The sequence below is a fragment of the Protopterus annectens genome, chromosome 14.part0 (genome assembly GCF_019279795.1).
Source record: "Protopterus annectens isolate FY-2018-M chromosome 14.part0, PAN1.0, whole genome shotgun sequence".
NCBI lineage: Eukaryota > Metazoa > Chordata > Ceratodontiformes > Protopteridae > Protopterus > Protopterus annectens.
The window spans coordinates 165,942,030-165,969,345 of NC_056748.1; positions in this window are offsets into that span (position 1 = coordinate 165,942,030).

Sequence of the window (27,316 nt, forward strand, 5' to 3'; positions counted from 1 at the left end):
AGATTAGGCAGTTGTCATTACATTATAAAAAATTGTGACACTTGAGAGATATGTTTGTGTACATTAAGTAGACTAGACAGTCATCATGTCTTAGTTGGCAGGCCTGGGAGTAGAACCCAAAAGCTGTGACTGCAGGGGACATGTGCACATTATGTGACAATTGACTGCAGTGACATTAGAACAGACATGCAATGAATACAGCCCTACTGCACTTATTTCAACACATTCTTATAAAACCACAATCCTGTTTTACACTTTATTGTTATTGCTCCTAGGAATCTGTGATGTACACACATGATATCTGCCCAGAACGTGGGCTACCTTACCCGTATGCCTTGTTCCTAGAGTGGGAGGAATAGAGAGCATTATGTAAGTGAAAGTGGGCTGTAGACAGCCCTGAACCATACTGTGGGTTATGCAGTACATTTATCAGGCAATTACTTTTGCATTCTTTACTTATTTCAGTTTTACAGTTGATTGCAGCAACATTAGAACAGACATGCAGTGAATACAGCCCCACTGCACGTATACAATACATTAGTTATCAAATCACAATCCTACTTTACACTTTATTGCTTATTGTTATTGGTATTGTTTATTGCCCTACAGTTATCAGAAAATATCTGTACTTATCACATGCATTGCACATCCTGGCCAGGTGCCCGGCATGAGACCGGATGCTGCCATCCCATTCAGTTGCAGCTGTTGGAAGAGAAACACACCATTATGCATACAAGTTTTGCACAGATTCAGCTTGTAGTTTAGTGAAGTAGTGATAAAAATACTTACATATCTGTGGAGCATGCCCAGTCCTAGCCTCTTGGACCCAGGTGTCCAAGGTTCCCTATTCCTTCACTTCAGGTTGTCATAGTGGTGACAACGCTGCTCACCAGTGTGGGGGATTCCATTAGCACTGGTAAGATCCCAGGCCAACTGATCCCAGGCTTCAGCTTTACATTCTGAGCCCTGGTAATTGCCCTGCAACAGCCGGAGTTTGTAGTTGTGGGCCAGGAGTCCAACAGACACTCTGGACTCCTGCACACCCCACCTCTGTGCCCAAAAGAGCACTCCCTCCACAATACTGTCAGGTGGCATATTGACAGGTTAGTAAGACTCCAATGAATGCTGCAGAATTCCTGTCTATTGCACTTAATATAGGCTGTTTACTCGCCCTTACATGTCATACTGCAACATTCAAAAAAAAGTCGCGTTCCTTTGCATCTCACAAGCCTGCTTAGCAGATCTGAGCATCACGTAAACGTGCACAGCCATGTTTTAGTGAAGCTTAGCAACACGCAAACAGGAGCAGCCATTAACTATGTTTAAGCAGTGCTTAGCACTGCACAGCATTTTCAAATGTAACAAATTTGTTTTTACATTAAACCACCCTTTAGGTCACCTCATACATTTCCACAGCAATAAATGCAAAACAGTATGAGTGCTGGGAACTAGAATGCAGGACCTACAACAATCCAGGCCATCTCTACCTATTCAGCTATGTGGATAGTAAGAAAACCACTATACCTTCACATATACTACTTAGCTGTTAGCATTGCTAAGCACCGCTCCACGCAGCGTAAACGGCCATTCAAAATATAAAATAAAAACACATAGACAAAAACACATAATTAATTACATCTGATTTCTATTTATAGATGTCTGGCCGATGTCACCTGTGTATGTGTAAGTGGAACTCTGCATTGCTGCATTCCTTGTTGTACTGCTCAAACGGACATTAAAAGAAAGCAAAATAAATAATTAATTACATCTGGTTTCTATTTTTAGGTGTCTGGCAGGTGTCAGCTGTGCATGTGTAACTGCAGCTCGGCACTCTGCACTCTGCACTGCACCACACAAATGGGAATTAAAAAAAATACAAACCTAAAGCAAAACATGTTAAAATGCACACATATTTCTATACTAGGTAGGTATATTATACTGATTTTTCTCCTGTGCATAACATCTGTCCAGGAATTCCCTGGACAATCCACAACCATGGTACACTATGCTACTGCCTACATGGATTCAATATCCATGTTACTGTGAACTCCCTTGGCAGTATGCCATGTTTAATATGCATGGCGCGCTGCCGACAGGGTACCATGGCCATGTACACTGGTACATTTCATGTAGGCCCTACGCAGAACCTACACAGATTTTATTGAATCCTCGGGAATTTTTTTTGCAGGGGGCAAACCCACTTCAATCTTCCCCAAGTAAAGAGCTGCATCTCTCACACACCTGCTAATTATAAATACTGAGATAACATAGTCCCCAGACAAAGTGCATATCCCCCTACCTTAGACACTGTTGATCTCACACATTTCTTGACTACCTGTAAAGTAGGTTGAGAATACAAAGGTCAACAAAAGTAAAATTCTGTCAATGCCAGGTTCATGTAGAAGCAATGCATGTGAAATCTCACATAAAACATCTCAGTCCTTTTGATCCAACCAAATATTTGAGCAGGTCCAATTGTACCTGATCACAACAGTGTATAATACCTGGGATATGATGGACAGACTGATATGTAATGAAGCTAGACCTGCTGCAGATTCATTGAAGACCTATAATATCTACTAGCAAATGCCAGACTGTTTCTTTGTGGGTATCATTATGGTAACCATTTTAAATGTCAGGACCTGTAAAGCAAGTTCTGAAACATGGAGAATGAATGGCTAAAAAAATGGACTTTCATATACCAAGTCCAAAATGGCCATTTCTCTGAATGTTCCCTTTTCTTCAAGGTATAGCAATTCCTTAGTTGTTATATATACGTCTGGGGGGTTGTGGGGGCTTATACCCTGAGAAGAGCAATGTTTGAGAGGCACTCTTTTCCTGGACTTTCTGGATTTGTTATGACCAACATCTACATGAAAAATGGGAAATTAACATACGTTGCTCAATTGGTTATACTGTGAGCAGAAGTTCTTACTGACTGAACAGTCAAGTGTTACAACAGTGCACCTTCACCACAACTTGCAAGGTATTGTGTTCTACATGTTCTTACTATGAAGAAAATAATGGGTTATTGGTTATGTGACAAAGGTGGATACTGCCAGAACAGCTATCTTAAAATTTGTAAATAATTATATGTCATTTGTGAATATCGACATGATTTATATAAGATGGCTTGTGTTACAATTATATTAGAACTGTATATTATGTGTATATCAAACTGCTATTACAGAAGTGTGTGTTGAAAAGGTTTTTGCAAAGTGCTGTTTGAACTGTAACCACAGTGTGCCCTACTGGAATAGAACAGAAATGTACATGCGGTATTGTAACTGTTGAAATGTATATATTTTAACAGTGGAAACTGGAATACAGGAGGTTAACTTCAGAAAAATAGCTGAAATTAAATTACTTTGTGGGTCTGCAATAAAAGATGGTATCTTTCAGTTTTCAATGTCGCTAGAGACATAGAGCCTATGCTGAGAAGCTTTCTCTTTTGTCTTCAAAGTGAAATAATTACTACCTCTGAAAGCATGAAGGAATGCAATTGTTTTATATCTTCCAGAATCTACCAAAGATCTGAGGTCTATGTATTTTCAGTTAGATGCTAAGTAGTGCTAGCTTCCAGCAGTGTGGGTTTCACCTGGGATAGAGTCAGATGACAAGAAATTATGTCATTCTGCAAGCTATCCCAGCAGTAATATTTGAGATATTAATTTAAGGACACTCTTAGTGAGACAGGGCATTCTGTATTCTGTCTTGAACCTGACAAGAACCATTCACTACAAAATCTGTCTTGCTCTGTGAGTAAGTTTCTAGGGTATAGTAAATTTCTTAGATACAGTTATGAATATAGTGAAGCTTAGTTTAGATATTTTCTTTATTTATATTTATTTGAGACTGTTCTGCAATGTTGTTTTAAATATTTCCTGCAGTTTTGAACTCTGATGTCACTTTGAATATATATTGATTATTTTCTTGTTCTTTCATTGTTTATTATTAAATATATTTAGACCTTTCATTGTGGCTGATCTGTGTAGAGATATTTAAGTTTTGAGAGTACTTGCATATTTATTTGGTGATGCTGTGAGGGCCACTCCTAATAGTTTTGCTCTCGGTCAAACTACCATTTGTATTAATATTAATATTGCATAGTACGATTGGACACAATTTGCTAATTGCCTTAAAGTAGCTGATAAGGAGTTGGCTGATGGCAGTGATAACTACCTTATAGTCTGGGCAAAAGGGGGCATAGCTACTAAACATGTGCCAGCCTTTCCCAGGTGTGTGTGTGTGTGTGTGTGTGTGTGTGTGTGTGTGTGTGTGTGTGTGTGTGTGTGTGTGTGTGTCTGTGTGTGTGTGTGCGCACGCATGTGTGTGTATGCAGGTCATATGGGTATAAAGCATAGAAAGAGACATATTATGCAGTACTTTTATTGGCCTGGGATTTTCAGGGATGTAACAGGGTACTGCAGGACCTGTGAGCTGTGCCAAAGAGTAGGCAAGGCAGGAGACAAAAAGTTCAATGCTCCTTTGATGCTTTTGCTGTGATTGAGGAGCCATTTCAAAGGGTAGGTATGGATATTGTGGGGCCTCTGTCTACCCCAAGTTCCACAGAGAAGTGGCATATCCTAGTGGTAGTAGATTATGCTACCAGATACCCTGAGGTGGTGGCTCTGTCCTCCACTGAGACAGAAAGGGTTTCAAATGCTTTGTTAGAGGTTTCAGCAGGGTAGGTTTCCCAAAAGAAATACTGACTGACAGAGGTAACAATTTCATATCAGACCAGCTGGCTTGTCTGTGGAAGCAGTGTGGGGTAAAGCATCTAAAGACTACTCCCTACCATCCCCAGACTAATGGTCTTGTTTAGAGGTTAATCTCTACACTAAAGACCATGCTATGGGCATTTGCAGACCAGTTCAAGAGGGAATAGGACAAATATTTGCACCATATGATGTTTGCTTACAGAGAGGTGCCCCAGGAATCCACAGGCTTTTCACCCTGTGAGTTCCTGTATGGGCATAAGATGAGGGGACCTCTAGATTTGATTCACAATGAGTGGGAGGGTGACTGTGACTCCCACAAGGAGTCTGTTGTGGCATATGTACTGAACCTCAGGACAAGGCTAAGGGAAGTCATGGGCTTGGCTCAGGAAAACCTGGCAGAAGCCCAAAAGCAGAAAAACATCTGGTATGACAGGAATGCTCAAGATAAAGAGTATGCTGTGGGTCAACAGGCTATGGTTCTTATTCCTCTCAGACACAACATGCTGCAGGCAGCTTGGAAGCGACCATTCAAAGTGGTAAGGAAAGTTGGTGATCTTAACTATATGGTAGACCTACTAGGCAGGAGACAGGGGCACAAACTATATCATGTAAACATGATGAAACCTTACCGTGATAGAGAGGCCCTTGTGCAAATTATTTGCAGTAGTAGGCAAGAGGAGTCTGAGGGGTATCTATTGTTACAGGGAGCCCTCCAGCAAAATCCCAAATTACTATGGTGGAGTCTAGGGTTACAGGCATATGATTTGACAATGCAACACTGTAATGGGGTCAGCAATGCAAAGGCAGCTGGGATCTCAAGATAGGGCATGGGGTTATGTAATTCCAGATAGGCGCATCCTTTTCAAGCCACATTTCTCAAGGGTCACTTGAAAAACTAGCTTGAGTGTTCAAGGGGAGAAGAAGTGTGACAAAGGGGGATACTGCCAGCACAGCTATCTGGAATTTTGTAAATATTATATGTCATTTGTGAATGTCAACATGATTTCTATAAGATGCTTATGTTACAACTGTATTAGAACTCTATGACATGTGTATATTAAACTGCTGGTACAGAAGTGTGTGTTGAAAAGGGTTTTGTAAGGTGTTGTTTGAACTGTAACCACAGTGTGCCCTTTTGGAATAGAATAGAAATGTACATGCACTATTGTAACTGATTAAATAGGTTCATAGGTTGATACTAGGCTATCTGCCTTAGGGCACTTATAAGCCAAGCCAGAGTGTGTTTGGCTTTCACCACCCTTTTAGATTAGTTGACTGTGCCTCTGTATAGTAGGTCACAGAAGGTAGCCACATTAAGGTTAGTTTACTGTACCTCTGTCTAGCAAGGACACAGAGGAGATCCCAGGTGTAAGCTTACAGTCTCCCATCCACTCGTCAAAATTTCTCTTGAATAGGGTCAGTGAGGGGCTCTGCCTAACATGGATTGGGATTTTGTTCCAGAGTGAGGGGAGCCTCTGGGATATGAATCTGTCCCTCCAGCATGTCCTATTTATTTCTGTGCTGAGGTTCAAGTCCCTGGAGTGTGTAGCTCTAAGGAATTTGGATTTCTTGAGGTGGAGCATGTCCATTAATTCTGGGCTGGACATGGCTTTATACGTCAGACACAGATCGCCTCTGAGTAGGTGGTATGCAACTGAGTAGAGCTGGAGTTTCTTTAGCCGAAGTACATAGGGCATCTGTTTGAGTCCTGTGATCCTCTTGGTGAGGTACTTTTGGGGTCTTTCCAGTTGCTGCAGGTGTCGGGTAAGGTACATCCCAAATGGGGCATTGTTTTCAATTATGGGCCTGATAAGTGATGAGTAGAGGGGCAGAATGACCTCTCTTGATCTAGATGTGAACCCTTTCATGATAAGGTGGGCTATATAGAATGTCTTTCTAACTACTTTGGCAACGTGATTGTCAAAGGAGAGATTACTATCTACTTGGGTCCCCAAGTCCCTAATTACTTCTTCCGTACTTAATAGATTAGCACTTATGTGGTAATTTGTGGACACTTTGCTTTTCCCAAAGGGGATGACAATGCACTTTTTGGCATTTAGCTTTCGGCCATGGCTCTAGCACCAATTATCCATCTTTGTGAGACGCTTTTGGAGGATGCTCGTGTCAGCCGGAGGGTTGATTATGGTGCCCAGTTTGCAGTCGTCTGTGAACTTTGTCAGCCACAGTCCACCCGTGTTAGCCTGTACCTCGGAGAAATATATACTGAACAAGAGGGGTCCCAGGACTGAGCCTTGTGGGATGCCACTTGTAACTGGTTTAGAGTCTGACATGGCACCTGCAATTCTGACCATGTGGGTTCTATCCCTGAGCCAGTGTGCAACCCATCTTGTGACATAGGGGTTGATATTTAAGCTGGTGAACTTATTTATGATGCCTGCGTGGAGTATTGTGTCGAAGGCTTTTGCGAGGTCCAGGTAGGCAATGTGGACTACCTTCCCTTCATCTATGGCTTTGGTAACAGTTTCAAAGAAGTTGACCAGGTTCAAGAGGCAAGATCTGCCCTTAGCAAAGCCGAATTGGGTAGGATCCAGTGTCTGGAGGTTCCCAATGTCCTTGTTTATGATTTCCATGATGATACGCTCCATAGCCTTGCAGACCAGGCTGGTCAGGCTTATAGGGCGATAGTTTCAGGGGTCTGTTGTGGCACCACCTTTGTGGAGCAGAACCACTGTTGCTGTACGCCATTCCTTGGGTACATATCCTGTAGTAAGGCTGAGATTGAACAGTGTCTTTAAGTGAGAGTTTAGTTCTTCTTGGAGCTCATGTAAGACGCAGCCTGGGACACCGTCTGGTCCCACTGATGCTGTGTTTTTTGCTTTGGAGAGGGCAACTCTCACCTGTGCATCTATGATCACAGGGAGGCTACATTCTGTTGGGATAGACATTTGCTCTTTTGGAGGGGAAGGGGGGGGGGAGTTTGCACTGAACCTTTCTTCCAGGATGTTGGCAATGTCTGTGGGTTCAGTGTATTTTTTGTCATTTTGCACTAACTCAGAGCATATCTGGGAGTTGCCTCCCAGGTTCCTGACATAACTAAAGAAGGCCTTGTCATTATCCTTAGTGTCTTGTGCAATTTTCCTTTCGAAGCTTGCCTTAGATGATGTTATGAGGGATCGTAGTTTCTTGCTAGTACTGATCAGAGACGCATTCCCTTTTTGGGATTTTGCTCTATCACATAGTAGCTTCCTCCTTCTGTTATATAGCTTATTTATGGCCAGGGTCCACCAGACAGGTCTCCTGCCTTTGGAGGAGTGAGTCTTGGTTTTATTTGGGATAGCATGCTCCATGCATTCCTGTAGGTGTCCATAGAATGCTTTTGTAAAGGATTCTGAATTTTGGGTCATAGTTTCCACTGGCCTGGGGCCTTTGAAAGATTTCACCTCAGTTTTGAGAAGTGTGAGGTTTGCTTTTGAGAAGTTCTTCACCGTGGTTTCTTTGGCTGGGGCTGGGGACAGAATATGGATGTCCAGTGAGATTAATTTATGGTCTGATCTTACCAATGAGTGGTATACCTCTGGTGCGGAACATAGAGACCCCACGTTGGTGATGACCAGGTCCAATATGTTTTCCCCTCTTGTGAGAGTGGTGACCAGTTGTTCCATAGCATTTGAGTTTATAAATTCTAGGAACCATTGGGCGAGGGTGTTTGGGCTTGAGTAGTTTTCCCAATCAATGTTTGGGTAGTTGAAGTCACCCAATATAATGGTGTTTGGAAAGACCTTCATATTTTCCAGTGTTCTCAGGAAATCCGAGTGGGGTTCCTGTGTTTGGGAGGGTGGTCTGTAGCAGGCTACAAACTGAAAGGCAGTTTTGCCCACTGTTAGTTGCACATGGATGGTCTCCGATGCTTCGTGAGGTGCCACTAACCTGGAGGTGTGGGTATCTTTGATGTATATGGATACTCCCCCTGCTTTTGTGGTTCAGTCTGAGTTTTGTTGCTGAAAAGCATGGTATGAAGTATAACCTGGTAGTGCTGGGGTGCTTTCAGGAGCCTTGAACCAGGTTTCTGTTACTGCACAGATATCAATATTCTCCATACAGAGGAGAGTCTTGAGTGTGTGCATCTTGAGGTTTAGACTTCTGGTGTTGAGCAGCATTACTCTTAGTTTTTTTCTTTGTGTTGTCTATGGAAGCCAGTTTGTCTTTTGAGCCTTGACTAAAAAAAGGCACTATGGGGGAGGCAAGAGCCTTTGCCAGTATTCGAAAACACAGGGGTGACAGGTGCAAGCCGTCCCTCGCGAAGCAATGTGGCTTGTCGAGCATGTCATCCCAGGCGGACAGACACTGGATCCCCTTTGAATGACACCAAAACTTTAGCCAATTGTTAAAATTGATCATTTTGTCTTTATACTGTGGCATTATTCTTGGTGAGGGCAAGATGCTACTCAAGGTCAGGGTCATACCGGCCAGGGCTACATGATCAGAGAGCTCCTCTATGTCTCTTTTCATGTAGTCCAGGGAGGTACGTCTCAGGTCATTCACACCAGCATGGACAATGACGGAGTCATATTTGTACTTGCTTTGGAGTGACCTGAATGCATGTGTTATGTGGCGGATCCTGGCACCCAACAGGGAGCTTACAGTGACCTTCTCCTTATTCAGTCTGGTGAGTGGGACATCAGTGTGTCTGACAATAGAGTCGTCTATTACAAGTGTATTCGGTGTGTTGTTTAGCCTTAAGGGCTGTGACTGTGTGGCACACTGACTTTGTGAGTTATGTGTTACGTGGGTATTGTTGCATGGTGGGGGTTGCTTGGATGTCTGCTTTGGAGGTCTCTGCTGCTTAGGCAGATTTTTGTTTAGAGCCTCCGAGTATGTTTTTGTGTGTTTATGTGTTTGGTTTGCTGGTGCGATGGGTCTATGTGAGACTGGATTTGTGGTGTGTGTGGTTACCTTTTCCTCCTGACCGGCTGTGCCAGTACTGGGTTGAGAGAGCTCAGCCTCCAGTTTGGCTATATAGTTGCATCTCTCACATATGTTTGAGCTTATTGGGAGGAGGAGAGGGTGGTCTGTGTACATAAGGCAGTTGTAACATTGCCTCAAGATTCCCAGATTCACCAGCTGGACTGGTGAGTAAACCAGAAACTGGTCTTTGGACATGCCTGAAAAGTATAGGGAACTACTTATTGACTGATCAGAAAGGACCAATAGGGAGCAAGTACGTAAAAGGAGTATAAGAAGGTGTAGTGCTTAAGTTTATTAGTGTTTACCTGTAAGTTTACGTATATGAGCAAGTGCTGGTCTTTAGAAAGAAAATAGAGTGCTTATTCTGAGATTTAGAGCAGTTATAAGGGAAAAAGTGAAGAGCAGACTTTGTGGAGCCGGAAATAGTTTAAACCCATTTAAGTGGTGCTGCCCGATGCTGCGCTATGTGCAAAATCGTGCAAAGCCACGCCAAAATGAGTTTTAAAGCAGGGGACTTGAAAGAGCTAGGAAATAGCCCAAAACAGCCAATAAACAACTAGTTACTGGGCTGAGACCACTCCTCCAGGGACAGATAGGCTGCTCAAAGCTCCCCACTCTCACTGGTGAACAGAGAAGCTTCCTCCTATCCAGGTAAGGATATGGGAAACACAGGAACTTGTACTGAAGTCCGGAATACAGCAAAACCTGAATTCAGAACTATTCTAGCACAGTAAAGGTGGGAAAACAAAGATATATTTTTTTCTTTTTTTTTTTTAGGACAGTATCAGAGGCAGAAAACCACAGTAAATGCTTTGCACAGGCTAGCGCACTTGAATGTATATATTTTAACAGTTGAAACTGGAATACAGGAGGTTAACTTCAGAAAAATAGCTAAAATGAAATTACTTTATGGCTATGTAATAAAATATGGTATCTTTCAGTTTTCAGTGTAGCTAGAAGCATAGAATCTGTGCTGAGATGCTTTCTGTATTGCGTTTGGAGTGAACTAATTACTACCTCTGAAAGCATGAAGGAATGCAATTGTTTTATGACTTATAGCATCTGCCAAAGATCTGAGGTCTATGTATTTTAACACTGCCAGCTTTCAGCAGCAGGAGTTTCACCTGGGATAGAGTCAGATGACAAGAAATGATGTCATTCTACAAGCTATTCCAGCAGTAATATTTGAGATATTAATTTGAGGAGTCTTTTAGTGAGGCAGGGCATTCTGTATTCTTTCTTGGACCTGACAAGAACCATTCACCACAACATCTGTTTTACTCTGTAAGTAAGTTTCTAGGGTACAGTAACTCTCTTAGATACCATCAGGAATATGTGAAACTTAGTTTAGATATATTTCTTTATTTATTTGAGACTGTCCTGCAGTGTTGTTTTAAACTCTGATGTCACTGTGAATATATACTGAGCATTTTCTTGTTCTTTCATTATTTATTATTAAATATATTTAAACCTTTCATTGTGGCTGATCTGTGTAGACATAGTCAAGTTTTGAGAATACTTGCATATTTATTTGGTGACACTGTGTGGGCCACTCCTAATGGCCTTGGTCTTGGTCAAACTACCATCTGTATTAATATTAATATTAATATTAATATTACACAGAAAGACTGGACACCCTTTGTTAATGGCCTAGAAGTAGCTGATAAGGAGTTGGCTGGTGGCAGTGATAACTACCTTATAGTCTGGGCAAAAGGGAGCATAGCTAGTAAACCTGTGCCAGCCTTTCCCAGGTGTGTGTGTGTGTGTGTGTGTGTGTGTGTGTGTGTGTGTGTGTGTGTGTAATTCAAACCTCAAAGAGTGTGTGCGTCAGATACTTGAGCAGGTACTCAAAGCAATGGTTGGACAGAGAGGGTGCTGGAGGTCTTGGCTTGGCCACTCAGGTGAGATCTCAACTCTATAGTTCTGTCAGTGGGGAGTCTTACTGCAGATCTGGAGAAAGAGGGAGAAACCATCCCCAGACTGACTGTGGTCTCTGTGTGCTCTTAAGAGAAATTGCAGTTGATGCAGAAGGCTGCATCTGGAAATAGTCTGTATTTATCTGTGATCCTCCCAGTGTACATCCCCCATTGTTGCCAGTAATGAGGATTGAGGCAACTTGATTACTGACCCAGTAGTGGGGCATCACAGGTTAATTTCAGAAGTTTTGTCTTTTGCTTGGAGTAAAGAGAGTGTAGTGTTTAAGGCTCAGGACTACTCTTGTGGATATTTTTCTTTCAAGATTTGATCCATGGCTTATATTGTAAATAAATAAAGATGTCTGAGGCTGAGGGTTCAATACCCCTCAATGTTAATTTTTTCTTTAGTCTGTGGCATCGTGCTTACATTCCCCTGGAAGTTCCATTATTTCCCTGTAATGCTCACCCTGGATGGCATTATTGTCCTTAGAAAATGGGTTATCTGTTAAGCTGTTTTGTATTTGAGATATATATATATATATATATATATATATATATATATATATATATATATATATATATATATATATATATATATATATATATATATATATATATATATATATATATATATATATATATATATATATATATATATATATATATATATATATATATATATATATATATATATATATATATATATATATATATATATATATATATATACATATGTATATATATATATATATATATATATATATATATATATATATATATATATATATATATATATATATATATATATATATATATATATATATATATATATATATATATATACACACACACACACACACATATATATATATATATATATATACACACACACATATATATATATATATATATATATATATATATATATATGTAGTTCCCCTTTATAATTGCAAAATACTGAAATCGCGAATTTCAGTATTTCGCGACCATAAAGGCGAAACCTTCAAATACCGAACCTTCACAATCCCGAAACTACAAATCCTGAACACACAGCAAACACCACACCTCACATAAACTACATCACCCACACTACAAAACAAATAAACACACAAAAACAAAACACCACAGATCCACATACCTACATTACACATAAGCAGGGCGGCAAACCGCCCTGCACCTACCACACCCCCTATTTATATATACTAACTCCAAGATTGCGCAAACAGTAAAAGACAGTACACTCACACCCAGACATTCCACAGTCACACACACACACACACACACACACACACACACACACACACACACACACACACACACACACACACACACACACCCACATACACACATCACAACACATCCAACAATTACACACTAATACGTTCACCGTCCTACCTTAACCCACACATACAAGTTACAAACAATCTCACATACACTCAAACTCCCACCCAAAATCCTTACAAAGCACTCACTTACCTTAGATTCCATGTAAATCCATACACTACGTTGAACAACATCTAAACCAAACAGTGCACGTCACGTAACATAAAGCCATAACCGCAAATTCGAAATATTTGAATTTGCGATTATGCACTTTCAACATTTTAAAAATTTGCCTTTATAGTCACAAAATACTGAAATTTGAGATTTCAGTATTCCGCAATTATAAAGGGGAACTATATATATATATATATATATATATATATATATATATATATATATATATGTATATATATATATATATATATATATATATATATATATATATATATATATATGTATATATATATATATGTATATATATATGTATATATATATATATATATATATATATATATATGTGCGTGTATGTAGACACAGTATCATACCTCTCAACTGTACAGATTCTTGCAGAATGTCCAAATTTTTGTCTCATATTTTTGGTCTGTTCCTCAAAAAATCTGTGGTTTTCTGGCAAATCATTGAAGAGTGAAGTCACTAAATAATACTAAATAATGACAGACATTTGAGTTTCAGACTTTTTTATCCTTCAGAAAATTCATAATAATGCAAAACCTGTTATTCTACAATCTTCTAAGTTTGTAGTAGCGGTATTTAGATTCTGTCCCTGTATTTGGGCATTTGTCCCTCCATTCTTCTGGCTTGGTCTGGATTTCTTGCACTGAGAGGTTGAGAGGTATGAGAGTCAAACATATTTATATTTTTTATATAAAACGTACCTCCATCTAATGTTTCATAACTGCTGTAGGTTATGAGGATATGTAATTGCTGGAAGACATATTTTACATCTAAAATGCAACATATTCATCATGAAAGTATTTAATAATGTCAACACACATGCACACACACACACACACACACACACACACACACACACACACACACACACACACACACACACACACACACTGCACTCACACACACACACACACACACACACACACACACACACACACACACACACACACACACACACACACACACACACACACACACACAGTCAGTTGCATGCACGCATAAACACAAACAGATGCAAAGACAGAGAGGCAGTCTCTCAGACATAATACAGAAAGTAAGATTTGCATTCATCTCCACCCACACACTCATAAATCTGCTGACCAATTACAGCCATTTTCTTAAGTTTTTGCACTTCGGATAGCTCACTGTGATCAGATAAATGAAAAAAAAATGTGCTGTGCAATGCATTGCAACTCCCAGCTACCCTTCCACACAGACACTTACACACCTTTCATCTATCGCTGATTTTGCCTCATGTTTTAGCTCTATCCCTTGAAAAAATATTTGATTTTCTGGTAAATCTCTGATGACCACAGTCTGTCAGTAAGTACATGAAAGGGTATAGCCAGACATAAACCAGATAAAAACATGTACCCAAACTATCTTGCTCTATATAATATTTAAAAATTATCTGTAATTGTGGGTCTTTGTGACTTCATTATTGTTGGTTTTATGTAGAATTCTTGAACAAAGAAGTTGAAATGCAGGGAGGTTCATAGGTTAGTACTAAGCTAATTGCCCTTGCGAGCCATTGAAAGCCTAGCCAATTATCCCTTGTGAAACTCGAATCCTACACCTTGTGTTTGTAAGGCAAACACCTTAACCATTAGGCCATCCTCCCAACCCTCCCAACAGGCATTCTCACTCTCTTTTTCTTCTTTTTTCTTTCTGTCTCACAGACACAAACACACACACACGCTCGCACGCAGACACACACACACACACACACACACACACACACACGCACGCACGCACACACGCACACACACACACACACACAAAAGTATGTGCATTATTTTAATGCTGATTAAAGCAAAGTGATGTTTAGGGAAGGGAAAATAAAATGCAAAGTCCTTGTAAATGTGCTGAAGTTGCTTTTGTTAACTGAATCACTTTACTTTTTTTATTCACTAAAAATATGGCAGATGCTGTGAGCATAAACAATATTCTGTGTCAGTATCTGCTTCACTGTGACTTGATATGTTACCACGAAGCTGCAGTCTTGAGCCAGCTCTCTCCCTGTTCATCAGCACCCTGTTGGCGAATGTATCAGTGAGCTCTGCCTATTTTATTAACAACAGCCCTGCACAGGCTTACTAATCTATACTGAATTTGTAGTTAAATGCTCAAGAGCAGAAATATAAATATGTCTGTCAAAGTTGGAAATACCGTTTAACATGCTTCACTGATTAAGAACAGCTGTTTGCTGCTTGTCTGCTGGGGTCCAGCCAGCTATATTATTGTAAGTTGTAGAACAAAGATGGGGTGTGTGAATTATGTTCTCAGCTACCAAGTGATCAGAGAAAAGAATTACTAAAAGATGGCTCTGACTATAGTATATTCCTGTGGTAAATATATATGTGCTGTAAATGAGTAAAATGGTATCATTTAATTTATAGTACCTACAATTTTACCTTAGTATTTATAAACATACCTGTCAACGGTCCAGATGTTTGACTCATATTTGTGGCCTGTTCCTGATAAAATGTATAGTTTTCTGGCAAATCACTGAGAATTGAAGTCACTAAATAATGACATAGATGTGAGTTTCAGATTTCATATTCTTTAGAAAATATATGGTAATACAAATTTTGCTACTCTGGCTACTTTCTAAGTTTATAAGAGCAATACTTAAAGTCTGCCCCTATTTTTGGGCCTATTCCGCCCCCACCCCCCATTATTTTACACTTTGACCAGAATTCTTGAGCTAAGAAATTAAAAGGTGGGTATATTAATAATGTAGACACAAAGAACTGACAAAAATGAGTTCAGCTGTTCCCACTTCTCCTAGCATGTGCTGATCAAAAATGTCAGCTGGGTTTTATAGAATCAGCTACAGACGGGTCTTTTACTTTAAAAAAAAGGGTCCTTTACTAATCTAAGACTATATCTTTGTGGACCCACTTCTTCTCAAATGAAGTTCCTCCACAAAAAGAATGTATAAGACCTTCACCTTCAAAATTCTGCAAAGAGCCATGAAATCTGGAGATACACCATTATGAGGTATGCTATAAATACAGGGAATAGCCAGGCATAAACCAGGCACTTCATAGGCAAGTACTAGGCTAACTGCTCTTGCGGACCATTTTAAGCCTAGCCAGTTTCCCTTCACATGATGAGAATCTAATCGAACCCTGCAACGTAAACACCTTAACCATTATACCAACCATAACCCCCCCATAAACTGGGAGGACATGTAGACTACACGCACAAGACACCCTCTGTGTGAACCGACCCAGGGAACCTCTTGCTGTGAGGCAATACAACTATTAGTTTACCCCTAAACCATTCTCATTAACTAAGTACAAGGCTAGCTACCCTTGTGGACTGTTTTAAGCCTAGCCAATTTTATTTTCAAAGGCAAGAATCAAACATTGTACCTTGTGTCTAGAAGGCAAATACCTTAACTGTTATACCAGTCCCAACCGGTGACATAACTATTTTATTTTACACTATTTATTTAGATGGACCGCACATGACTAATCTCAGCTACTGTGCTGATGCCACATAGTGCATCGGGGTAAATAAAGAGATGTGATGCTTTTGCATCGGGGTAAATAAAGAGATGTGATGCTTTTGCATCGGGGTAAATAAAGAGATGTGATGCTTTTGCATCGGGGTAAATAAAGAGATGTGATGCTTTTGCATCGGGTAAATAAAGAGATGTGATGCTTTTGCATCGGGGTAAATAAAGAGATGTGATGCTTTTGCATCGGGTAAATAAAGAGATGTGATGCTTTTGCATCGGGGTAAATAAAGAGATGTGATGCTTTTGCATCGGGGTAAATAAAGAGATGTGATGCTTTTGCATCGGGGTAAATAAACAGATGTGATGCTTTTGCATCGGGGTAAATAAAGAGATGTGATGCTTTTGCATCGGGGTAAATAAAGAGATGTGATGCTTTTGCACATCATATGTTTTCTCTTTATGCAGATCCTCACCTTAATCTCTGAATTTGCACACTAAAAAATGCATGTCAGTGATAAGCAGAAGGAATACTCCTTTTTGTTATATTTCCTGTATCCTCTGTGTTTCTGTATGTTTAAAATGCAGTCTTGTGAGGGACAAAGGGCAGCATTCACAGCCATTTGTACACTTGTAGCACTGACCTTTCATACTCAGTGCCTGTAACTGAACAGTACTGTACATTTGAATTCATAGCCTTTGAAGGATCAAAGGTCAGCAGTCACACTCATAGTGCTGCTGTCTTGAAGTGAGGGTGTTGAACAGGTTTCTGACAATATGTGTGCACAGAAATATGCACAAAACAGTGTTTTTTATAATACCACATCATTTCAGTGGAATAAGACTTATTGTTGGATTCATTGTTGGAGAAAGAAAATATAATGGTCTAAGAAAAGTATAACTCATTTTAAACAGATAACGTTATCCTGACATGCATTAAAGAGCTCTAGATTTCTAATTTTTTATTTGCACATATAGTGCCTATCAGTAAAGGATTGTCCAGACAGTACCAATGAAAACCTATAATATGTGATAGTACTGTTGAAATAACTTCATTCATTTTATGAACTTGTGAGTACTTTTACGTGCACATTGTTATGAATAACTTTTGTTCAACGCTCAACCCTTGTAATGTTCCCTAAAGGTTCTTGAAGGGACGCATAAACTAAAGATAGAATCACAAGAACACCTATGGAAGTCATAAATATTTCCATGGAAGAGAGTTACTGACTGGGGAAGGCTTCTTTTCTGTTTCTTCATGGACTAAATATATACTGAATGATTCAAAAAAGTAAGCTTATGAAATTGTGGTTAAATGAGCGAGTGAGGCAATAAATATGGCTGCAAAAAATAAAACTGCAAATTATTTCCAAAAAAAATATGCTTTTTACACCACTGTCAGATTTGAATTTCATTGAAATATTCTTTCTGATCATCACTGAAGCAAATACATCAACCCATTAAATATTTATTTTGCATTGCTAATTTAAATTTCCAGGAAAATGTTTGGATAAGGGATTGTTGTAGGTTAGAGGTAAGGTGAACAGTTTCTGTACTTGATAGCTATACATTAAGCTGCAGCTATTATAAGATAAAATGGAAAGATACAGGACATTTAAGGAAGTCAGTAGAACAGTTTTGTTTTGTCATGTTTGAGTTTATAAAAGAGATCAGGGTAGTTAACAGCTAGAGGAAAATTATGTGAAATGTGAAAATGTATTTTGTTGCAAATGCACAAGCAATATTTAGTTTGACAAAATACTTAGAATAATAAGTAGATTGTGTTTCCTGGATGCATTGCTTGTCTAAATCAGACTATTATTCTAGATGGTGCTACAATATAAATGTGTCTAAAGAAAATGATGGCAGTAGTTACCTCTCAACTGTACAGATTTTCACAGAATTATTTTTGCCTCACATTTTAGTCTGTTTCTCATAAAATTGCAGTTTTCTGGAAAACCATTGGCAGGTCATCGAGTGTTGAAGTCAGAAAATAATGTCAGACATTTAGGTTTAGGTTCATAGGTTCATACTAGGTTATCGGCCCTAGGGCCTATACAAGCCTAGCCATAACAATTCCCTGGCTATTTTGTCCCACAATATTTACTTCCCTGGACCCCTGTCTAGCAGGGTGACTGACGTGATCCCCAGTGTAAATTTCATATCTCCCATCCAGTTGTCAAGGTTCCTTTTGAAGAGGGCCAAGGAGGTGCTCTGCTTGACATGTATGGGCAGTCTATTCCAGAGTCTGGGGAGTCTCTGGGTTAGGAACCTATACCTTCAGCATGTTTTGTTCATTGTTATGACATGGTTTAGGTCCCTGGAGCATGTGGCTCTGATGGATTGTGATTTCTTTAAGTGTAGCATGTCCAACAGCTCTGGCTCTGACATGGCCTTGTATGTTAAGCAGAGATCACCTCTGAGTAGACGATATGCGAGAGAGTATAGCTGGAGTTTTTGTAGTTGGTCAGCATATGGCATCTGCTTTAGGCCTGTGATCCTTTTAGTGAGTTGTTTCTGCGGTCTTTCTAGTTTTTATAGATGTCTTGTGAAGTACATACCAAATGGGGCATTGTATTCTATAATGGGTCTAATGAGGGATGAGTACAGTGGGACAATGACCTCCTTTTTTCTGGATGAAAAGCCCTTAGTGATGAGGTGTGCCACATAGAAGGATTTCCTGATGGTTTACTGTCCACCTGTGTTCCTAAGTCTCTTATCACAATTTTGGTGTTTAATGTACTGCCACCTATGTGGTAATTCATGGGTACATGTTTTTTCTCAAAGGGGATAACTATGCACTTCTTGGCATTGAGCTTGAGCCCATGACTCTGGCACCAAGTATCTGTTTCTGTAAGGTCCTTTTGTAGAATATCCACATCATTTGGGGATTCAATAATGGCTCCCAGTTTGCAGTCATCTGCGAACTTTGTTAGCCAGAGTCCCTCAGTGTTGGCCTGTACTTCAGGTTGATAACCCGGTCATTTCAGATATATGTTCTGATAATTAAAGGTCAATACCCTGGTCATTAAGTAGATGCCAAACAAGAGCAGTCCCAGGACTGAACCCTGAGGTACTCCACTTGTCACTTGTCTGGAGCTGGATTTGCAGTTGGCTACTTTTACAGTGTGGGTTCTGTCAGTAAGCCAGTTGGCAACCCATCGAGTGACATAGGGATTTATGCCCAGCTTAGTAAGTTTATCTATGATTCTAGAGTGGGGGATGGTGTCGAAGGCCTAGACAAGGTCCAGATAGGCTATATGGACTGCCTTGCCCTCGTCCACGGCTCTGGAGACTGAGTCAAAGAAGTCAATCAGGTTCAGGAGACATGACCGGCCCTTCACGAACCCAAACTGGGTGGAGTCCAGTGTTTGAAGGTTGACAATGTCTTTGTTTATAAGTTCCATGATAATACGTTCCATGGCCTTGCAGATCAGGCTCATCAAACTGATGGGACTGTAGTTCCCAGGATCCAAGGTGGATCTCCCCTTATGGAGTGGGATAACTGTAGCTGTGCACCACTCAGTGGGCACGAAGCTTGAGGTGAGGCTATGATTAAACATGACACTTAGGTAAGGTGCCAGTTCATTTTGTAGTCCATGTAGTACACAGCCCGGGATGTCATCTAGTCCCATGGATGCTGTATTCTTAGCTTTGCAGAGTGTGTTTTTTACCTGTGGGGCCATGATTACTGGAATTTGGCAATCTTTCTGTATTGAGATGGACTCTTTAGGGGGTGTGAGGGGGGTGAAGTTGGCACTGAATCAATCTGCCAGGATATTGGCAATGTCCCTGGGATCAGTATATTTAATGCCATTCTGTTGTAGCTCAGAGCAGATCTGAGCATTGCCATTTAGATTCTTGACATAGCTATAAAATGCCTTGTGGTAGTCTTTGGAATCTTTGGCAATTTTATTTTCATAACTAGCTTTGGAGGATTTGATGAGGGATCTCAGCTTCTTACTGAGGCTAGTAAGGGAGTTTTTTGCATCCTGGAATTTTCTTCTTTTCTGTAACAGTTTATTCCTTCTGTTGTATAGTTTGTTTAAGACAGGGGACCACCAGATTAGCTTCTTTTTTTTGGAGGAGAGCGTCTTGGTTCTATTTGGGATGTTACGATTCATGCATGAGTGGATGTACTCGTACAGTGCTTTAGTGTATGATTCGGCAGTCGAACTTTCAATTCCCATCTGCATGGGTGTCATGAAGTTTGTCACTTCTGACTTGAGTAGCATGAAGTTGGCCTTGGAGATGTTTGTTACAGATGTTTTCTGGGGAGTGGGGGTGGGACGTGGATGTCAAAGGTGATTAGCTTATGGTCAAACCTAACCAATAAGGAGGTGACCATTGGTGTGGAGCATCGATTTCCCATGTTGGTAATGACCAGATCCAGGATATTGAAGCCCCTGGTGAACTATTGATTAGTTGATCCAGGACATTGGAATTTATGAATTCCAAGAACCACTGGACAAAGGTGTTGGTACACGAGTAGTTTTCCCAGTTAATAGAAGGGTAGTTGAAATAACCCAGTATTAGGGTGTTTGGTTATATCTTAATATTTTCCAGTATGTTTAGAAAGGTGTAGTGAGAATCCTGGGGCATGGTGGAGGATCTGTAGCAAGCTACAATTTGGATTGCAGTCTTACCTAGTGTTAGTTGCACCTGGAGAATTTCAGATGCATTATTTTGGGTAACTAGCCTGGAGGTGTGAATATCCTTGATGAATATGGACACTCCTCCACGTTTAGTGTTTCAGTCCTGGTTTGGTGGCCAAAAAGTGTGGCAAGAGTTGTAGCCTGGTATTGCAGGAGTGGTCTCTGAAGCCTTGAACCAGGTCTCAGTTACTGCACAGATATCGATGTTCTCCATTTTTAGGAGTGCCTTGAGAGAGTGCATTTTCAGGTTTAGACTTCTAGCATTGAGTAGCATTACCTTCAGATTTTGCATACTTGTACCTGTTATGGTGGTGGTTTTGTCCTTTGAGCCTTGCCTAAAAAAGGCACTATAGGGGTGGCAAGATCCTTAGCCAGTAACCTGAATTCCAGGGGCAACAGGTACAGACCATCTCTGGCAAAGCATCGTGGTTTGTCAGTCATGTCATCCCAGGCAGACAGATACTGGATCCCCTTTGAATGATACCAGAAACTTAACCAATTGTTGAAGTCAATCATTTTGTTCTTATATTGTGGTATCATTCTGGGCGAAGGCAGGCTGCTACTCAGGGCTAGAGTCATACCTGCCTGGGTCACATGATCTGCGAGCTGTTCCATGTCTCTTTTCATGTAGTCCAGGAAGGTACGTCTCAAGTCATTCACTCCAACATGGACAATGACAGAGTTGTATTTGTACTTGTTGTAGAGTGATTTGAGTGCATGAGTTATGTGGTGGATCCTGGCACCCGACAGGCAGCTGACTGTAATTTTCTCCTTGCTCAGCCTGGTGAGTGGGACATCAGTGTGCCTGACTACAAAGTCACCTATGACTGAGGTGCTGGGTACGTTGTCTTGCCTTATGGGCTGTTATTGGGTGGTACACTGGTGTTGTGAGCTATGTGATACATTTGGTTGTGATTAGTGTTCGCTTGCATTTCAGCTTCAGAGATCCTTGTTGCTTGGGCAGGTTAATGTTAAGGGCCTCTGCATATGCAGGTTTAGTGTTGCTATGTGTGGGTGTTGTTTGTGAGGGTTTTGAAGGGCTATATTTTGCTTGAGGTGTAGTGCAGGTGTTAACCTTCTCCTCTTGATTGTCAAGCACAATCTTGGCTGGAGAGAGCTTTGCTTGCAGTTTGGCTATGTAAGTGCATCTCTCGCAGGTTGTAGTGTTGGGTGGTAGGAGGAGAGGGTTATCTGTGTACTTGATGCAATTGCTGCATTGCCCCAGTATGCCCGGATTCACTAGGTGGAAAGGAGAAATCACTGGAAGCTGACCCTTGGATATGCCTGGTTAGGTGCTTTTTTTTTTTTTTTTTTTTTTTTTGTAAATTACAAGAGCTGTTTTTCCTTTACCTTGACAAGGTACTTTGCAATTATAGGCTGTTTAGTGCCTATGAGTAATTTCTCCTTATTAACAAGGAGAGTTAAGTGCTTGTATCAGTTTAAGGCTTCCTAGTGCTTTCCACAGGTTTTAGAGCAAGTTCTAGTCACAGGGACTCCAGCCAGAAAGAGTCAGAGGTTTCAGACATCATCACCCTCAGAAAATGTATGTTAATGCAAAAGGTGTTATTCTACCAACTTTCTAAGTCTGTAAGAGCAATATTTAAAAAGGGTCACTATTTCTGGGCCTTTGTCCCCCCATTATTTATGGCGTTGTCTAGAGTCTTTGCTTTAAGAGGTTGAGAGGTATGGACAGCACTCAGGGCAATAATCATGGAAACATTTGATATGTGCAGTCATAAATCAGTATGATATTACAGCACACACACACTCTCTATGTATATATATATATATATGTGTGTGTGTGTGTGTGTGTGTGTGTGTGTGTGTGTGTGTTATATGTACATTTATGGGTGACATGTCATAACTGTACATTGTAACTGAATGTCATACAGTGGGTATTGGGAGGAGCCTATACTCATGACATTTGTATATAAACAGGCAGAGTTCCTGGGGTGATACTGAAAAAAGGCCCACATAGAGGATCAGAGCTTTACCCCTTTTAACAAATGCAAATGAATAAATAAATACATTAAACAATTCTAACACTATTCATGCATGTACAGCACAGATGTGATGTGCTCTTTACATGGCTCTCACTCACCATTGGTTTTCATAGGTTCATAGGTTAGTACTAGGCTAACTGCTCTTGTGAGCCATTGTAAGCCTAGCCAATTATCCCTTGTGAGACTCAAACTCTGCACCTTGTGTTTATAAGGCAAACACCTTAACCATTAGGCCACCCTCCCAACCCCCTTTCTTGAATGTAAAACTGTCAGTATATGTGCAAAAAGCAGGTAACATGAATAGTTGGTAATGACCGACTGTTTAGTTAATAGCATGGTTAGAATATGTAGCTTTGCAGTTTACAAAGCTTTTGTTAACTATATATTACTTACACTATATTCCCTATGCTTTTTTAAAAAACATAAACACTACTTGTGGGATAAACCCTTTCAAAGTGAAACTTAGTAGTTGTGTAAAGAAATTTTTTTTCAGAATGATATGCAGCTGAGATGTTTCTCCTAGTTAGGAACAATACATTTAGAGATGCTTTTATTTAACAAAGTCCTTACATTTTGAGAATTATCTAGACACAGAAATTCCTCATAGCTTAATAATACACATAATGATGATTTGCAGTTAACTTGACCAACTCTAAAAAAAAAAAAAACAAATAAAAAAATGTCCATTACCGCCTCTGAGTTTTTTTATTTTTTTCTGCTGTAATTTAGTTTCTGAAAACCTTATTAGTAGAATAGGCTCATGACCATTAAAAGTTCCACATTCTGGCAGAAAACATTTATGTTGTGTTACTCTATACAAGTGTTGAAACAGAAAGAAAATATTAGACCTGTTAAAGTGGTTTTTTTTTGAGACCCTATAGTTTCCAGCAGCTCTATAAGAGTACTATCAGATGCTTTCTAAGACATGGGTTATTATTTTATTTATATTATCTGCATTTTTCTTATGCATTTCTTGGTAGCCCTCAAGAATGCTGCACTCACGGTTAGTGGCATAAATGTAGTTCGGGTGAAGGATGTTGTTTTTTTTTTTTTTTTATGAGCCAAATGGCATGGGAATTTTATGTCCACCTCAGATGTCCATATTAGCAGAAAAGCTCTTTTCTATTGTACAACACAGACTGCTTAATTTTGCTTGCAAAACACTGTGTTGTAGAACTGGTAATATTTTTATACACCATCTTGCACCTCTGACTGCATGAGGCTGGCATTCCAACAATCCATGGTCACTGTCATGGGGATAGAAGTCAGTGGAAAAGAGACAGACCTTTCCGCTCTACCTAACGGAACCAAAACGTAGAGCCTGTAAAGTACTATTGTCAAAATTAAATAGTTTTGGTCATATTGCACTTGGTTGTAGTTTGGGGTCCCCAATAATATCATTTGGAGCCTAAGAACTTAAATGTAAATGATTAATATCTAAATGTAATCCCATGGTTAAAAGACTCTTATTTAGTGAAGTGCTTAATAGTATATGTACCAACATAACAAATAGTTGTATAGTTAGATACCACAAAACTAAGCAAACATGGACTCTGATGACAAATAAAATTCATAGCAAACAGTGTGTAAAGCCATCCCTGTCTTCTGAAGATGCACCTTGTATCTGCCCAATACATTTTTATTCTGTCAGGGTGAATAGCTCTGCTACCTTCTGAAAAATGCTGTTCTAATTATCCACCCTTGATTTCTGTGGAAAGAACATGCTTCCTAATAATCTGAATCAACTTTATTTCATCAAATGTCCCTCTTCTGTTGTTAATAATTACATTTCTAAACATTCTCTTGTTGTACCTTTATTTTCTGGTTTCTTTGGAGAAGTATTATATACCTCATATCGAGAGAATATTAGTCCTGATTCTTTAAGTACTTGTGAAACAACATGAAAGTACTTAAATATTGCATAATATAAGTAGCACTGAATAAGGGAAAACTCAATCATAACTTCTAGAAAATACTTCAGTTAGATGAATTACTCAGTGTGGGGACAAAATAATAATGTAAATTATCGAAAGGGCATTAGAATATAACATGTTAAATGCATTGTTGTCAGCGTTCAAAGAGGTTTAGGTTATGTTATTTATTTTGAACATAACATGCTGGAATGATCAGCTGACATGATAACAAGCATGACTGATATTTTTATTGTTAACCAAAGTTCTGCCATCTGACTGTGCCACAGGAACCTTAGATTTGTATTCTAGCCAAGTCAAAAATATTTAACTACTTATCACAGTTTTTTTATTGAATCATTTTATACTTGTTTGATCAGTTCCTTGAGTTGTTTACATTAGAGCACGTCATAAAATAGCTAACAGGAGCTGGTTGTGAGACTTCATGTTTTATTGTTGACCCTGATTTGCATAGCAACACTATACCTTATACCATCTTGCCTTGTTTTGCAAGGGCCCACCCTTCTGCTCACTTTCTTGCTGCATGTCTATCTAAAGTACTTTAATGACATAATCTAATTATAAAAATGCAAATAAGCACAAATAAAATCCTTTAGAGCTGCTGGGCACTGCCTGCCTTTCTTCTGTCTGTTTGTCTGTCTGTCTGCATGTCTCTCTGTCAACTAACACTAAGGAAGATAATGCAATAAATTACTCCTAAAATGCACCATCAATCACAGTGTGTGTGTGTGTGTGTGTGTGTGTGTGTGTGTGTGTGTGTGTGTGTGTGTGTGTGTGTGTGTGTGTGTGTGTGTGTGTGTGCGTGTGTGTGTGCGTGTGTGTGTGTGTGTGTGTGTGTGTGTGTATTTGTGTTACGCATTTCTGTGTTGAATTTTGTCATTCTCTGCTGTTCCTTGTCTTTGCTTGTGTATCTTATTACTGACCTCCTGACAAGAAAACTGACCCTGCATTTCTCACGTTTTTCCATTTATTTTTCTTCCCTGTATTTTTCACTTTTTTCCATTTCTTTTTCTTCCTTTTTCACTTCTTCAGTTTCTTACGCCAGTAACAAACATCATACCCCTCCACAAATATGTGCCACATGCAAAAATGTTTTGAAACTAAAGTAGTGTATGTTTCTATAGATAATGACATTTACTCCACCTTTCTTTCTTTTGTAATTCATATTTGGTGTTACGCCATGCCTTCTCCACATCCATCAGTCTTATGGCCCAACTGTCTACCTTTTAGTTCAGGCTTTTCCCGAAGCTAGTTAGTACACCTGTAGGCATGAGACTAATATCATGCCCAGGTGTAAACATATTTTTCCACAACCTGCAAATACACTCTACTGCTCCATGTGTTTGGAAAGCCTGTTTTTGTTTTCACTGAAATTCTTCCTGGTGCACAAATCAATGTGGATCATGCAGATTTTATGTTTTGGAAAAATGATTGGTAGGTTCTTTGTGGCCATTTCTGCATTAATGGCAATGCTGTGTTAATGTTTTGTATGCTTTTTGTATATCTGAGCAAATTATTCATAGAGACTGCATTTCATTTCATGATTAAAATCTAGGTCCACCTGTAAGTATTGTTTGTTCATACAATATTCTGATCTGACAAATCACTGGAACCACCACGATGAATAAAACAATAAATTTATTTTATAACAGAACAAGCGCTTTCACGCACCTAACTAGTGCGCTTCATCAGGTTACTGGTTGTTCATACAATATGCAGACACAAATAATACCCAACAGTGTCTGTAACCAAGGGAAATAACAGACCCCTCCCAGGTGTATACCTCTCAACTGTCCAGATGTTCACAGCATCTCCCTATTTTTGCCTCATATCTTTGGTCTCTTCCTCATAAAATGTGTGGTTTTATGGCAAATCATTGAGTATTGAAGTCACTACATAATGGTTAACATTTAAGTTTTAGACTTCATATCCTTCAGAAAATACATGCCAACACAAAATCTGTAATTCTAGCAATATTTTAAGTTTGTAAGAGCAATATTTAAAATCCTTCCCTATTTTGGGGCTTTCATCAGCATTATTTTAGGCTTTGCCCAGATTTCTTGCTCTAAAGGCTTGAGAGGTATGCCCAGATGTATTGGGAGGCCGAATGCGACAAGTGGAGGGTCTCCTATCCACTGGCAAGTCCATTAATTTCTTTGTAATATTCACGCTACTTCATT